The 12,147-nt window shown below is 45.3% G+C and overlaps 1 pseudogene; it reads left to right on the forward strand.

The window, feature by feature from the left end:
* The first annotated feature begins 9,633 nt into the window (after window positions 1–9,633).
* Window positions 9,634–11,904, forward strand: LOC102404490 (annotated as a pseudogene).
* The last annotated feature ends 243 nt before the right edge of the window (window positions 11,905–12,147 follow it).

Here is a 12,147-nt window from a genome sequence, read left to right on the forward strand (position 1 = left end):
AAGCTGGCTTAAAATTCAGTGTTCAAAAAACAAAGATCATGGCATGCGGTCCCATCACTTCATGGCAAATAGATTGCGGAAAATGTCGAAACAGTGTCAGATTTCATTTTCCTGGGCTCCAAAATCAATGCGGATAGTGACTGTAGCCTTGAAATTAAAAGGCGCTTGCTCCTTGGAAGAAAAGCTATGACAAACCTAGACAGTGTATTAAGCAGAGACATCACCCTGCTGACAAAGGTCTGTATAGTCAAAGCTGTGGTTTTTCCAGTAGTCACGTATGGATGTGAGAGTTGGATCATAAAGAAGTCTGAGCGTCCAAGAATTGATGCTTTTGAACTGTCGTGCTGGAGAAGACAATTGAGAGTCCGTTGGACTGCAAGGAGATCAAACCAACCAAATCAATCCTAAAGGAAATCAACCCTGAATATTCATTGCAAGGACTGATGCGGAACCTGCAATGCTTTGACCACCTGATGCAAAAAGCCAACTCACGGGAAAAGACCCTGATGCTGGGAAAGATTGAGGGCAGGAGGAGAAGGGGACAACAGAGGATGAGATGGTTGGATGGCATCACCAGCTCGATGGACATGAGTTTGAGCAAGCTCCGGGAGATGGTGATGGACAGGGAAGCCTGGCGTGCTGCAGTCCCTGGGGGTCGCAAAGAGTAGGACACGACTGAGCCAATGAACAACAAGGACTGCTAGTATAATGCAGTATGGAAATGACAACCGGCTGCTTACACAGGCTTTTCTGGAGGATAAACTGAGCCAAGACCAGAACAATGACCTGACTGCAGGCACATTTGACCTTTCTGCACGTCCTTCTGCAGACAACGGAGGGACCAAAGCTTCACACAAAGGGAACAACATGTACACAGCCTCGGAGCGGGGAACACACCTGGTGTGTCTGAGCAGTGACAGCAAGGCTGGTGGGCTGAGTACAGAGGTCAGGCAGGAGAGCTGTAAAAATCAACTCTTGCCCACTAACTCGGTCAGCTCTGGAAGGCCACGTGCAAGTAGGTACTTATTAAATGGTTCCCATTTGTTATGTTGATGAAAATAACCCCTAATGCCTGGTGCTACATGACCTTGGGTCCCGCCGGCGTGAGGCCACAACCATGAGGTTACCGGTTTGTCATGATGACTACTCTGTTTCATGCTCCGTACTTCCCTCCTCATCAGAACGTACAGGTGCTCCGTTCTCTTCACACTGCGCTCACTTGGGTCAGCCCCACCTAAAGAACAGCACCCTCTGTAGACTGCGTGGTGTGTGTGCTCAGTCGTGTCCAGCTCTTTGCAACACCCTCCATGGACTGTAGTCCACTAGGCTCCTCAGTCCATGGAATTCTCTAGGCGAGAATACTGGAGGGGATTGCCATTTCCTTCTCCAGGGGATCTTCCTGACTCAGGGATCCATCCCGCGTCTCGTACGTCTCCCGCTTTGGCAGGCGGGTTCTTTACCACTGAGCCACTAGGGAAACAGTCTTAAGTTTGTAGACTCAGTCTCATGCAAACAGAGCTCAGCAGTGAATCACTGCTTTCCACGCTGATCAGAGACACACCAGATGTGTGGTTTAATATGACAGCCTCCCTAGACAGTTGTTCTTTAGAAGAGAACTACAGGATAGAAAATGCCTCAGCTATATTACGTCAGCTCTCTGTATCCACAAGTTTTGCACCCTAGGCTTCAACAACTATGGATCAGAAATACTTTTTTAAAAATTCCAGAAAGTTCCAAAAGGCAAAACTTGAGTGCCACGCGCTGGTAACTATTTCCATAGTATTTCCATTGTATTTACAACTATTTGCACAGTGTTTACCTGGTACTGGTATTGTAAGTATAATGTAGAGATGCTTTAACCCTGGCAGCTCAGAAGAATCTGCCTGAAATGTAGGAGACTGGAGACTGGGGCTCGATCTCTGGATCGGGAAGATCCCCTGGGGAAGGGAATGGCAATCCACTCCACTATTCTTGCCTGGAGAATTCCATGGATAGAGGAGTGTGGCGGGCTGCAGTGCATGGGGTCATAAAGAGTCAGACACGACTGAGTGAGTAACACTTGCAGGAAGATGTCACAGTATTGGGAGGGCTGCAGCTAGAGACTCCACAGACCGCAAAGAAGACAAAGACCCATCAGCCAAAACGAAGACCTAGAGCAGCCAAAATAAATAAATAAGTAAATATTTTTTAAAGTATTTGGGAGGATTGTATAGGTTATATGCACGTTCTAAGCCACTTTTCAGTATGGGCTTGAGCATCCTGGGATTTTGGTTATCACTGGGGGTCCTGGAACCAAAGCCTGCCACGGACACTGTGGGACCACTGTAGCAGCTTAGTTCTGACAGCATCCTCAGACATGAGTTAACTTTCCCCTGCTGTGACTCAGACATCCTAGGTGACCATACAGCCTTGGGGATGTTCATCAGTGCTAGTTAAGAAAAGGCGGAGAACGAGATTTGGGAAAGGGAGCCCTGCTCTCAGTAGCATCTATCATATTCTTTTAGACTTTGCATTAAATGGTGATCAACCTCCCTGTGTTCTCCGTAATTTCTCTCTGCTTCCTACACTAGATGTCACTGTGCAGCTCATTATTAACCAGCCTAAACGAAACTCTCCATAGAGAAGAGGAGACTCTAAATTCTGATGAAGGAAGCCTAACATGGCAGACTTCTCATCCAGATGACACTTGGCAAGGAGATAGCGAGTATCCTGTACATGACTCAGCATGAGGAAAATGGTAGGGAGACAGTGTGTACCCCATAGACGACTGAACATGAGCGAAATGGTAGGGAGACAGTGTGCATCCCATAGACGACTCAGCGTGAGGGAAATGCTAGGGAGACAGTGTGTACCCAGTACATGACTCACCAGGAGGGAACTGCTAAGGAGACTCATCCACAACTTTCACTGCTTCCTGTCTTTCCCCCATTTGCATGCCTGTCAACCTGATACAGAGTGAGATTTTGGGAAATGCAAATTGCCTACTTATGAAATTTAATGATTGCGCACACATGCTCTATTCTGGAACGCTGCAAAAATATGAATTTCCTTGACACCTAGCAAAATGATCCCTTCCAACAGTGTGGAGCTGAAACAGAGAAAGGACCTAAGTTGAGGACCTTTGCTTTTCTGACTTCCTGTTTCTGTTGTGTCACTGACCTTAAAGTAAGAAAAATGTTGAATGTTTTTGATAGGTAGGGTGACCAAGTGTCCCGGTTTGCCCAGGTCTCGGGGAGATTTAAAACCAAGACGAGTTTGATGGACGCATGAAGATTCATTTGTTCACATCATTACGAACTCCCTGCCCCATGGGAGAATTCCTCTGCACACACACAGAACCCCAAGTTCTTACACCAAGGAACCAAAACAAGACAAGCAACGTTACTCAGCCTACAAGGCTTTTTGAATTCCACCACCAGAATGACGGGTTTGAGTTGCTAGTTGGCACTCAGAAAGAAAAACATTATTTTCCAGGATGCTTTCCAGAAGAACCATTTGGCCATGCCCAAAGCTCTAACAAGAGCGACTCCAGAAATGGAATTGTTTGAACAGTCTCTAAAGAGTGCAGGGTAAGAAATCTCCAGGCTACGGTAAGTACAGTCTGGCAAAAATGATGTTCCTATGCTAGATAAGAGGCCTAACACTTTCTTTAAAAAAAAAAAGAATTGTAAAGAACTGATGAGATGCATGGGTCTCAGGCATTCTACAATATGATAATCGTGTAGTAACACGGATACAAAAGCCACAGTTTTGATGCAGTATGTGTGCACGTGCTAAGTTGTTTAACTCTTGCATGTCTGACTCTGCGACCCTCCAACTGTAGCCCACCAGGCTCCTCTGTCCATAGGATTCTCCAGGCAAGAACACTGGAGTGGGTTGTCATTTCCTCCTCCAGGGGATCTTCCCAGTCTAATATTAGACCATCTTTGTCCAGTGAAGTGCAGATCAAAATGTTCTATTACTGGATTAGGAGCTGATGCCCATGATGATGCGTCTCTCTAACTTCATTCCTAGCTCTTCAACAACTACCCTGCCAGGAATGTACCCTTATCTCCACTTTGAAAGTGAAAGAAAGTGAAAGTGAAGTCACTAAGTCGTGTCTGACTCTTTGCGATTCCGTGGATTGCTACCAGGCTCCTCCATCCATGGGATTCTCCAGGCAAGAATACTGGAGTGGGTTCTGGGCGCAAACCTGCTCAACTCTGCACATGGAAGGTGAGAGAGGCAGCTTATGAAACTAACCATCTCTGGTGCGGGAAACTGTACATTTCTCCCCCGTTCTTTCCCCTGTCGAGGGTACCCGCCAGGGCTTCCTCCACCAGGAGCTGGGTCTTCCATCGACCCTCATCTGTGGCAGCCAGTGAAGGAACACCAGCTTAGGTCATACTGCTTTCATTTCTCATCTGAAAGTTCTTTCACCTGAGGAGTTTACAAAAAAATTGGTTCAAATGAACAGAGTATACAGAGTGTTTCCTACAGATTTTATAGAGCATATAACCTAAGAAAATAAAAGTAACGTATTGCTTTTTTTTTTTCAGCAGGAAAAAACAATGGAATTAAGGAGAGTTTAATGAACTGATTATTTTCAAAGATGTTGGAGGAAAAATGTTGACGTCCAGGTGCAGGAGTACCGGTGAGCAGCTACTTCCTCCAGACTTTCCGTGGCAATGGATACTCGTGGTTACCAGAATCCTACAGCAGCTGCATCTCAGAGTTGGCCCCCTGCTTCCTGTCCATCTCCTCCCAGAAGCCAGCATGATGTCAGCTGGCGGATGCCAACAGATACAGTCCAGTGGGTCTTCCTCTTAGATGACAGAGGGAATGGAGAAGGCTGGAGGTGTAGCTCATGGGCCAGACAAAATATTCTCACCACAAGCTCTTGCAAGCCCCCTGTGTCAGTCCTGGTTGAGTTCTCTGATTTCCCTACATTCCACGCCGCTCTAAATGACTTCTGTCTCTGTAATATCCCTTCAAAGATCTATCTGCTTGTTCTTACAAATGCTCGTAAAGTGAGAGCATTAGTCGCTTGGTTGTGTCCAACTCTTTGTGACCCCATGGACTGTTGCCCACGAGGCTCTGTGTCCATGGGATTCTCCAGGCAAGAATACTGGAGCAGACTGCTGTTGCCTTCTCCGGGGGATCTTCCTGACCCAGGGATCACACCCAGGTCTCCTGCATTGCAGGCAGATTCTTTACCATCTGAGCCACCAGGGAAGCCCCACAAATGCTCCTAATTCTACTCCAAATACACAAATTTCAGTGACAGAATGTCAGCCAGCAGTTACTGTCTCCCCCAAACACCCCCATGCCGAATAAAGCAGATTCAGGAATTTTAGAAAGTCTTACACGTCTGAAAAATCACATGCTCAAAAGATTCTGCTCTGCCCTGTGAACCCAGCTACATAACCTGTGCTGAAAGGGCTGTGTTGGCACCATGGTTGTAAGGGAGCTTATGTAATCCAACAAGTCAATGCTGGAGAAAACTTGGAGGTTTGTGTCAAACGTTTCTGAAACGGGTCCCCAAGGCTCTCAGAAGCAACTTCTAGCAGGCTTACTTTCTGTCTCCCACTTTCCAATGTTCACACCTTTACAGCAGATGAGTTAAGAGTCCCCTGTCCACTGCTGTGAAGAGCAGTAGAGAGGGACTGTCACATTCCCGCCACTGCTGGGTTCCTGCGGAGCAGCATCGTCAGCTGAGATGATGATACAACCCCAGGCAGGCATGCGTGGGACAAGGATACCCTCCCCAGGAGTCACACCTCCACAGTGACAGCAACCCAGGATCTGTGGCTTGGTGCCTCTGATCTCTCCTGCCACTCAGAGACAAATGCTTTCACTGAGACTGATAGTGCTTCAACTGAGCTGCTGCTGCTGTTAGGTCACTTCAGTCGTATCCAACTCTGTGCGACCCCATAGAGGGCAGCCCACCAGGCTCCCCCGTCCCTGGGATTCTCCAGGCAAGAACACTGGAGTGGGTTGCCATTTCCTTCTCCAATGCATGAAAGTGAAAAGTGAAAGTGAAGTCGCTCAGTTGTGTCCGACTCTTTGAGACCCCATGGACTGCAGCCCACGAGGCTCCTCCGTCCCTGGGATGTTCCAGGCAAGAGTACTAGAGTGGGTTGCCATTGCCTTCTCCAGCTTCAACTGAGAGATACTGGCAAAGAAAGAATTTGATGTGGGAGTCCCATTATGGTGTTCAGGGAGGTTACTAAGCTCTGTGTGTGCTTCCTGGCTTCGCAAATAGAAAAACTAAAAAGCAACCTCTTGAGGAGACGGCATTAGAAATATGTAGACCAGAGAATGGACTTGCAGACACGGCAGGGAAAGGGGAAGGTGGGATAAACTGAGTGTAGCAGAGACATATACACGTTGTGTGCTTAGTCGCTCAGTTGTGTCCGACCCTTTGTGACCCCGTGGACTGTGGCCCGCCGGGCTTCTCTGTCCATGGGGATTCTCCAGGCAAGAATACTGGAGTGGGTTGCCATGCCCTCCTCCAGGGGATCTTCTCACCCCAGGATGGAACCCAGGTCTCCCACATGGCAGGTGGATTCTTTACCACTGAGCCACCAGGGAAGACCATACACAGCGCCATGTGTGAGAGAGAGAGCTAGTGGGAAGCTGCTGCATGCCCCACGGAGCTCAGCTCAGTGCTCTGTGATGACCTAGAGGGGTGGGATGGGGCAGGGGAGGTAGGGATATATATGTATATATATCAAGAGGGAGGGGATACATGTATACATATAGCTGATTCACACTGTTGCACAGCAGAAACTAAAACACTGAAAAGCAATTATCTTCCAATTAACAACAAAGAACCAAAAAAAAAAAAAAAAAAAAAGTGAGTCCATGAGAAGAGTGAAAACCAGTGCAGATGGTGGGGTATCTGAAGATGCGGTAGACACAGCATCATGGTATCTGTGGCATTGGGGCTGGACCTCATCAGATGCTGAGGAAAGACACTGTTTAAGGCCCAAGGAAGGACACGGAGAGACTGAGATTGTGGACAATACCTGGCCGGGAAACTAGGAGTGAGATGGGTCTAGGCTAGCCGACTTGAGCACCAGGTGAGGTCTCTTGTAATTTTTCCTCCTAACAGATGATGTGCCAGGTGTTAAGAGGACACTGCCTAAGGGCTGGTCCTGTTGGGAGTTTGAGGCTAGTTTTGGAAGACAGGACTCTTTGGAGAAATTCATGAAGGGAAGAGACAAGATGGAGATGTTGCTTCAGTCATGTCCGACTCTGTGCAACCCCACAGACGACAGCCCACCAGGCCCTGCTGTCCCTGGGATTCTCCAGGCAAGAACACTGGAGTGGGTTCCCATTTCCTTCTCCAATGCATGAAAGTGAAAAGTGAAAGTGAAGTCGCTCAGTCGTGTCCGACTCTTCGCGACCCCATGGACTGCAGCCTACCAGGCTCCTCCGTCCATGGGATTTTCCAGGCAAGAGTACTGGAGTGGGGTGCCGTCACCTTCTCCGATATGTATATATAGAGAGAGCTATATACATATCATAGCATATACATATAGCTATAAACATATATAGCTATATACATATATCTGTTTACATATTAGAATTATTATACATACGTAGCTACTATAGAGCTATTGTACGTATATAGACATGTATAAATAGCTCTAGGCAGTCTGTGGTTAATCTAGCAGGAGAGTCAGAGCTCATTTCTGGAGGAAGACTGAGCTCTCATTTGGGAATAGAAGCATCACAACAGGTTGTTTGGATATATAAAGACGAAGCCTCATTCTAGTCTCAAAAGACAAAGTTGAGAGTCAGGAGGAGTTAAGTGACTTTGCATGTTAACATGGGCTGCTTCTGCCACTGTGGGCAGAGATAAGATCCCAGAAAGACTACACATCTTCTTCTACTTACAATGGGGTATATCCACACACACACCCCGACCCGAACTTAGCCCAGTCTACCTGACGTGTGCTCAGAATCCCGACGTCAGCCCACAGCTGGGCAGAGCCATCTAACACAGAGTCTACATTATAATAAAAGCTTGGACCAGCTCAGGTAATTGATTGAACACTATCCCGAGGGTGACGTGGTTGGATGGCATCACCGACTCAATGGACATGGGTTTGGGTGGACTCCGGGAATTGCTGATGGACAGGGAAGCCTGGCGTGCAGCAGTCCATGGGGTCACAGAGAATTGGACGAGATTGAGCGACTGAACAAGGACACTCCCGCACGTGGGCTGGGACTGCCGCGTTCTTCCCGCTCCCGGTGACAAGCACCACTAAGGTCAAACCTTCAGACGTTTGCACGAATTCAGGGCTGTCACAGAACACCAGCTCTCGGGACTTTTCAGGTTACATCGTGCGTGCCCCCTGACTCACACAGAGTCGGCGGTAAGGAAGGACAAGATCAGCACTGTGGTTTGCCGAGCACCTCTGTGCTTCACAGGCGAACACGGTCTTGTCTTCACAGCTATGAAATAAATATTTACTTCAAAGCGCGGGGCATGCCTCAAATTTAGAGTCTCGGTTCTACCAGATCTAATGAGTCACGATCTTCATTAGGTGTGAAAAGGGTCTCTTGGATAAATTTTCCGAGGGTAACTCACACTAAGTCATTTAAGAGCATGCTAAAAATCTGGTAGCCATGACAACCAGCTACTGTAATACAAGGCCCTTGTTTATATCGTACCTGGGGAAAGAGATTTACAATTATCTTGGCTTATTAGATGACTCCATAATGCCCTGCCACACTCGCTCTGCATTCACTTCAAAAGCAAATAATTCATTTTCGGAGTATTTATATTTTAAACAATGAAGGTGAACATTACTTTGTAAAATAAAGTCCATGGCTACATGTTTATTTTACACCTTCTACTGGGAGAGGAAATAGAGTTTTAAAAAATATAGTGGAACTAGTGTGAACTTTAAATTCTAGAAAATATGTCCTGGGGACTGACACTGGTTGTGGGGGAGGGAAAAGCGGCAAAAGGGGATTATTCAAAGTACCGAAAAGCTCTTCCTGGGATCGAGCGCAGCGGCACCCCTAGGTCAGGGGCACCTCTGGTGTGGCAGAAGGAAATGGGAGCCCTCACATCTCGTGGCTGCCGGGTGATTGAATTCCTCAGATATGAAGATCATCTTGTAGGTTTTGTGTAAAAGGCCCCGGATATTTCAAGTGGCCATTTTGGAATTACAATGTTTTTGGATAATTTTACCCCAGAAGTTTATTAAAATTGGCAAGAATCATCTCTGAAGTGAATTGATAGTAGTGAACAGTTCTGCAAGCTACTTAAAAAGAGATCCAGGCATTTCTTCAGCATTTTGGTTCAAACAGATGATATAACTGGTTTAAAGTGTTTCAGCTGGTGGTATTTTTGCCTTCCCCCCAACCCCTCCCCTGTTGTTGGTGTTCTTCAGCCAAAACTGTAAGATACGTTCGATTTGTGTACTGAGTAGTTTCGGCAGTTTCAAATTACTGTTTAAATATTGCTGAAGTTTCCTGGCAGTTTATTTTTACCTTTATTAAAAGCTTTAGGAATTTTTGACCTCAGCCCTTTTCATGTCACAATGGGACTGCTTTTCTAAATGAAGACATTGAATGAGTACAGAGTGTTTTTGCTTTTATCTTTTATTTGTGTGGAAATTTAAGATGTGGCAGTTTCCCAGAAGCATGGTAGTATTGAGATAGCTGTGTGTCTCTTGTTTATGCTGATGTTTAGGAATGCTCTTCAGATGTGAAATTTTCTTTTTGTTTTTTCTTTTTGACTCATAGATTGGATTATTTCATCTGGAGTGGATAAGTACAACAGTGACAAGTACATGGAATAATAAAGAAGACTTTAAAATCTTAAAATCCAAGGAACTTGGCTAATTCTGGCGATAGCCATATGAAAACTTTAAAACAGAAGTATGGGTAGCTGACTGAAGTAACTCTATGTCAAATAGCCATAGGTTAAGTGTCTTCAAAGAACTTGGATATTATTTCAGAGGATACAAAATAAAAAAACAAACTGGAAAACATAAAGATTACAGAGACAAATCCAACACCTTCCCGTGCAGTCTTGTTGGAATTTGCACTTGCCATGAGGTGTTGAAACCTTGTTTCGCTGAGTTGGAGAGACTGGACCTAAATGGTGCAGCATGACTTTGCTCCAGCCTGGCTTAATTTTCCTACTCTACCGTCATCAACAAAGTCGTCACTGAATTTTGAAAAGCATTCTGAAAACTTTTCATGGACATAAAATCGTTATGATGTGAACCGCCGGCGACACAAGTCTTCAGATGGCTTTGATTCTGGTATTGGATGTCCTAATGGAGGTAACTTTGGAAGGAAAGAAAAAAATGGATGGCGTACACATGGAAGAAATGGTACTGAAAACATAAATCATCGAGGGGGATACCATGGTGGAAGTTCCCGTTCTCGTAGCAGTATTTTCCATTCTGGAAAAAGCCAAGGACTTCATGAAAACAACATACCTGACAGTGAGACAGGGAGGACAGATGACAAGAGAGAACGCAAGCAGTTTGAGGCTGAGGATTTTCCATCTCTAAATCCTGAATAGGAGAGAGAACCAAATCAGAATAAATCTTTAGCTGCGGGTGTATGGGGCCTACACGCCCAGACACACACATACTCAACCAAAAAAATCTCCCAAGCTCCTCTCTTAGAATATCCCCCGAATCCTAAATCTAGAACTCAAAGGATGCTGGTCATTAAGAAAGGTAATACAAAAGACTTACAACTATCCGGATTCCCAGTAGTAGGACATCTTCAGTCACAGCCAGTTAAGAATGGGACTGGTCCAAGTGTTTATAAAGGCTTAGTTCCTAAACCTGCTGCTCCACCTACAAAACCTACACAATGGAAAAGCCAAACTAAAGAAAATAAAGTTGGGACTTCTTTCCCTCATGAGTCTACATACGGTGTTGGCAACTTAATGGTTTTAAATCAACTGCCAAGAATTTTAGTCCATCAACAACTTCAGTGAAAGAGTGTGATTGCTCAAATTCTTCTTCACCTGTTGACAAACTTAATCAGCAGCCTCGTCTAACCAAACTGACACGAATGCGCACAGATAAAAAGAGTGAGTTTTTGAAAGCATTGAAAAGGGACAGAGTGGAAGAGGAACATGAAGATGAAAGCCATGTGGGCTCAGAAAAGGATGACGACTCATTTAATTTGCATAACAGCAATAGTACTCACCAAGAAAGGGATATAAACCGAAACTTTGATGAAAATGAAATTCCACAAGAGAATGGCAATGCCTCAGTAATTTCCCAACAGATCATTCGGTCTTCAACCTTCTCACAGACTGATGTTCTTTCTAGTTCACTTGAAGCAGGACACAGATTGTTAAAGGAGATGGGTTGGCAAGAAGACAGTGAAAATGATGAAACATGTGCACCCTTAACAGAGGATGAAATGAGAGAATTCCAAGTTATTAGTGAACAGTTACAGAAGAATGGTCTGAGGAAAAATGGCATTTTGAAAAATGGCCTGATCTGTGACTTCAAGTTTGGACCCTGGAAACACAGCACTTTCAAACCCACTATTGAGAATGACCACACAGAGACAAGCGGCAGTGACACATCAGATGACAACGATGTGTGAAGGATTTCCTAACAGCTTTAGAAATTTTAGTGCAATACATCTCTCATACAGTTTGGGGTGAATTGTAAAAATGAAGAACTATAATTTATGTAGTCAAATACCCCATTAGAAGATGATTTTTGGGGGGACTTCAATATGAAGAAAACCAAGAATGTTGTGTTGGGCTGTGTGGAACATTATTTCTTTGTAAATGAATGTTGTAGAAATGAGGACTTTGGTTGATCCAACATTGACTTTCTTCATCACTGCGGCACTTCTCTGACTAGCAATGTGACGATGTAACAAATGAGAGTTTCTCATTTAATAATAAAAAAATTGTGTAATGTTTTGCAAAAAAAAAAATAAATAAAAAATATGTCCTGTGTGTATACTAAGTCAGGTAAGATGTGTCCACCTCTTTACAACCCTATCTATGGACTGTAGCCAGCCAGGCTCCTCTGTCTACGGGATTCTCCAGGCAAGAATACTGGAGTGGGTTGCCATGCCCTCCTCCAGGGGATCTTTCCGATCAAGGGATCGAAACCCTGTCCATTCTTCTCCTGCACTGGCAGGCAGATTCTT

Source organism: Bubalus bubalis, chromosome X, assembly GCF_019923935.1.
Source record: "Bubalus bubalis isolate 160015118507 breed Murrah chromosome X, NDDB_SH_1, whole genome shotgun sequence".
Taxonomy (NCBI): Eukaryota; Metazoa; Chordata; class Mammalia; order Artiodactyla; family Bovidae; genus Bubalus; species Bubalus bubalis.